The sequence below is a fragment of the Lycium barbarum genome, chromosome 4 (genome assembly GCF_019175385.1).
Source record: "Lycium barbarum isolate Lr01 chromosome 4, ASM1917538v2, whole genome shotgun sequence".
NCBI lineage: Eukaryota > Viridiplantae > Streptophyta > Magnoliopsida > Solanales > Solanaceae > Lycium > Lycium barbarum.
The window spans coordinates 129,453,432-129,458,631 of record NC_083340.1 but is presented as its reverse complement, the minus strand read 5'-3'; positions in this window follow the sequence as shown (position 1 = coordinate 129,458,631).

The following is a 5,200-nucleotide window of genomic DNA, read 5'->3' as shown; positions in this document are numbered from 1 at the left end:
AGAGTTTGACTGGTACTTTACTACTAGTATTAAGTACTAATGTAGGATAAAATCTCCTATTGACACGTTAGATAATGATAACAACAACATACTCTGTTACAATGCGAAATTATTGAAGAAGAAAGCAACAAATTCAAGTTTGGGGTTGGAGAATATAGAGAGAGAAAGAAGCTTTTATTTCTTTGTTACAAATGAACCAACCAACTTTGTTTCTGTACACAACACTACATATATACACAAGTCATAAGTCTTAAATGAATGAAACTAGAAGGGCCTAAGTGTATAAGTAAACTATACAAGGAAACTAAGTAGTAACAACTAAAGCTAAGTATTAACATCCCACGCAAGCTGGAATGGGACACCATGCCAAGCTTGGAGAATAAAGTGCCACGTTGAACACCTGGGAGAGCTTTGGTCAACACATCAGCAATCTGAGAATCACTGGAGACACAATTGAGAGCAATAAGGCCACTCTGAAAAACATCTCGAACAATATGGCAATCAACCTCAATGTGCTTAGTGCGTTCATGGAAAACCGGGTTCTTAGCAATGTGTATAGCAGAGTTGTTGTCACAGTACATAGAAACAGGAACAACAAAGGGAACAATAAGCTCATCTAGGAGCCTGACCAGCCAAACAATCTCAGCAACTAACTTTCTGAGAGCCCTATACTTAGCCTCTGCAGAAGAGAGTGCAATGGTGACTTGCTTTTTTAATTTCCAAGAGACAGGGCAACCACCAAGTAATGGAACATAAACACTTACAGACTTTCTGCTAGAGGAGCAGCTGGCCCAGTAAGAGTCACAATATTCCACAAGAGAAAAACTAGGAGAGTTATTAAAAAGTAAACCAAAGTCTAAAGTGGTTGACAAATATCTGAGGACATACAATGCTACTTCATAATGCGGAACTCTGGGTTGAGACATAAACTGGCTCAAAATTTGAACACTAAAAGAGATGTCAGGTCTGGTATGCTGGAGATAATTTAATTTCCCAACCAATTTTCTAGACAGTGAAGGATCTAGCATAAGATCACATGAGTCAACTAAAATCTTGATGTGAAAATCCAAGGGAGACACCACTAGTGATACTGCAGTACAGTTGAACTCATACAAGAGTTCGTTAAGAAACTTTTGTTGATTCACAAGAATCCCCTGGGGAAACTTGAAAAGTTGCAACCTTAAGAAATAGTGAGCCTAGCCTAAATCCTTGATCTTAAACTGAGCATCCAAAGAAGACTTAAGATCATGAATTTCCACTAAGTCATTCCCAGTGAGGAGAATGTCATCTACGTAAACAGCTACAACAGTAAAAGAGGAACCTACACTCTTGAGGAAGAAAGAATAATCATTTTTGCTAGTGTGAAATCCCTTAGATAGTAAAGTAAATGACAACTTTGCATACCACTGCCTAGAAGCCTGTCTAAGGCCATCAAGAAGAAAAAGAAGAAGAAGAAGAAGAAGAAGAAGAAGAAGTGGGCTGAACTTGTAAACCAAAAGGAACTTTCATAAAGACTTCTTCATCAAGGTCATCATGCAAAAATGAATTATTGACATCTAATTGATGAATTTCCCACCCATATTTAACAACAACAGACAACAAACATTTAATAGTAGTAAGTTTTACAACAGGAGAAAATGTTTCAGTGAAGTCAACCCCTTCTTGTTGTGTGTCACCCCTAATGACTAACCTGGCTTTGTATCGTTCAATAGTGCCATCTGCCTTCTGTTTGATCTTATACACCCACTTGGATGAAATAGTTTTCTTACCAGAGAGAAGAGGGACAATTTCCCATGTATTGTTGGCTTCCAAAGCCTGAAACTCCTTGAGCATAGCCTCCTGCCAAACAGGGTTAGAAACAGCCTGATGATAGTATTGAGGCTCAATTAAATCACAATCATAAGGTATATAAGAATCCTTGGAAGTTGAAGTATTATAGCACAAATATTGTTGCAAGTAGGAAGGTGGAGCAGCAGCTCTAGATGGCTTTCTCAGAGAAATTGGAGGAGATGAATCAGGGGAAGAAGAATCAGGAGAAGAAACAGGATTTTCAGAAGAGGAAGACCTAGGGGAAATAGAAGAGGAAGGATGGTTGGAAAATATGTTCAGTGAAAGGAGAACCAGGAGAGGAAACAAGATGGTTGTAGGAGCATGGAGGTAAAATCATCAATGAGAGGAATATGAGAGGGAAAGAGGGAAGGATCGGAAAGAGAAGAGTATGGGAAGATTGCTTCCTGAAATTGAATATCTCTGGAAAAGAACACAGTATGCTTGGTTATATCAAGAAGTTTGTAAGCCTTTTTGGTCATGCTATAGCCAAGAAAAACACAGGTAAGAGATCTAGACTTGAATTTATCTCTATAAAGTTTGGGAACTGCAGCAAAGACAAGGCATCCAAAAGGCTTGAGGTGGGAGGAGGAAGGATCAGACTTGTGGAGAAGAGCATAAGGGGTGGAATTGTTCAGTAAGGGTGAAGGAACCTATTAATGAGATAAGTAGCAGTAAGGATGCATTCTCCCCAATACTTAACAGAGTTTGGACTGAAATAAAAGTGATCTAGCTGTTTCCAGAAGACGTTTGTGTTTTCTTTCCACTACACTATTTTGTTGTGGAGTATGAGGAGTGGAAGTTGCTGGATCATTCCTTGGGAAGAGAAAAAGAAAGCTGCTACAGAACTAGAACCTAGTTCAAATGCATTATCAAACCTAATAGTTTGCACTGAAGTACGAAATTGAGTTTGGACCATGAGGATAAATGATTTGATGAGAGTGAAAGCATTGTATTTTGTGGAGAGTAAGTGGATCCAGGTGGCTCTGGAAATGTCATCCACCATTATTAAGAAATGTTTATATCCATTGTAAGTTTGAGTATGGTAGGGTCCCCATAAATCAATGTAGACCAGTTGCAAAGGGGAAGTAGTCTTAATGGAGCTTTCAGGAAAAGCTAATCTCGGTTGTCTAGCCATAGGACAAATTTTACAAATAAAGTCTTGTCTCTTAGATAACTTGTCTTTAAGGGAAGGAATGGATTTCATTTTATGATTTGGCATATATCCTAGTCTTAGATGCCAAAGTAAATCAATATTAGAAGCAGGTGAAGACAAACTAACATAATCAGAATCAGACACAACATTTTGGGAATCAGTAGAAGATAATGCAACTTTATTATCAATAGAAGCAGTAGCTGCATTTTAAGTATAGAGTAAGAAACAATAAGAGACTTAGGATGAAGAATGTAGAGCCTATTTGACACTTTACCAAGCTTCAGTGGCCTCTTCAGAGAAGGGCATTGTATAACACAATTAAAAATAGTCAAATAATCTCCACATTTGAATTGGTATAACAATTTATGTAAAGAAATCAGGTTGTATCTAAATGAAGGCAAAAACAAAACATCTTTTAAAACTAAGTCTGGGGATAATGTAAGAGTGCCAGTACAAGTGACTTTCACCATATAGCCATTTGGCAGAGTAATGAGATAAGGAATGGGAAGAGGAGTGATGTTAGTTAAAAAGGATTTAACTGGTGTCATATGATTATTTTCACATGAGTCTATGATCCAAGGATTATCATCTACCCTAGACATATGACATGCAAAAGAGCAACAATTACTAAAATCAGAAGTGCTTACTAAACCTGCATATATGGTGTCATTTGCTCCTTGTTCAGTGCAAGAACTCCTCAACTGCTGAAACATGTTCATCATTTGATTCAATTGATCAGGTGAGAATTGCGTCAATTGTGTTCCTTTACCATCAGATTGGTTAGGCTTTCCTGAAGCCTCAGTCCTAGTATCAGCTTGAACAGTTGGACCCTGAACACCTTGAGCACAAGCAACAGTTCTTCTGTACTGGTTTTGATTTTGGTTTGAATAATTGTTTGTAGGTGTGGAACAATTATTAAGACTGTTGAGATACTAGAGTTTTCTACAATTTGCAATGACATGACCAGGGTTCTTACAATATCTACAAAACAGATTGTTGTTGTTTCTGTGGTCTCTCTTGTTGTCAAAATTCACCTTTTGTGAATAGGTGGCTTAGTTTCTAGGTGGATAAGAGCTTGAATAAGGCTTCTACAAACCAGTAGAAAAGGATGCAGCAACATCTGTGTTGAAAGAGGGACTCACATTGTGTGCTTCTAGTTGACTTTCATCATTGATCAACATAGAATATGCAGTATCAACATCAGGTAATGGTTTTATCATCAAAATATTTCTTCTAACACCTGAGTATACTTCATTCAAGCCCATTAAAAATTGATTCAACCTTTGTTCCTCTTCCATTTTTTGAAAAACCTCTTTGCAACCACATGTGCAAACAAGATAGGTAATAGAGTAAGCAAGCTCACCCCATAATTTCTTTATCTTAGAGAAGTATGAAGAAATATTGGAGTAGCCTTGGGAGATTGAAGCAATTTCTTTCCTTATTTGGTGCACCTTTGTACCATTTGCCTGACCATATCTCCTCTCAATGTCTTTCCACAATTGTTCTACAATCTCTGTATACATCACACTCTCCCTAATTTCAAGTTCTAACCCATTCAAAATCTAGGCAAGAACCATATCATTTGCTCTACACCAAGGCTCAAAATAAGGAGAATGTTGATCTGGTCAACTTAGGGTTTCATTCACCATACCTAATTTGTTTTTACAGGATAATCCTATCAACATACTTCTTCTCCACCCACCATAGCCAGTTCCATTAAAATTAGAAGTAACTAAGATGATGCCTGGGCTGTCAGATGGATGTAGATAATAGGGATGTGAAGATTCAACAGAAAAAGGAGTAAAACCATCACTAGATGTTGTAGTATTCTCATTGGGGTTTGTATTAGCATTAGTAGTAGCAGTAGCTATCGGAGTCGAATTTCCTACTGGAGTGGTATTATTTACTTGAGTAACCATGTTGAAACAAACAATATCACATATATCCACACAAATCAACGAGTACTGGAACAGTAACGTACCACAAATCAACAGAAGTCAACACAATAGTCGAAATAGGAACAATATCAACACAAATCAGCTCGAATTAGGGCATCACAACCAAAATTGATAAAAAAAAAAAACAGATAGTACCAATCAAATTTGCCTTTGAATTAGCTATTTATGAACGAATAAAGTGAAATCCCCAATTTCACGGTTGAAGAACAAGGCGATTCCAGAAACCCTAATTTTCCACAAAGAAATCAACGAATTTGAT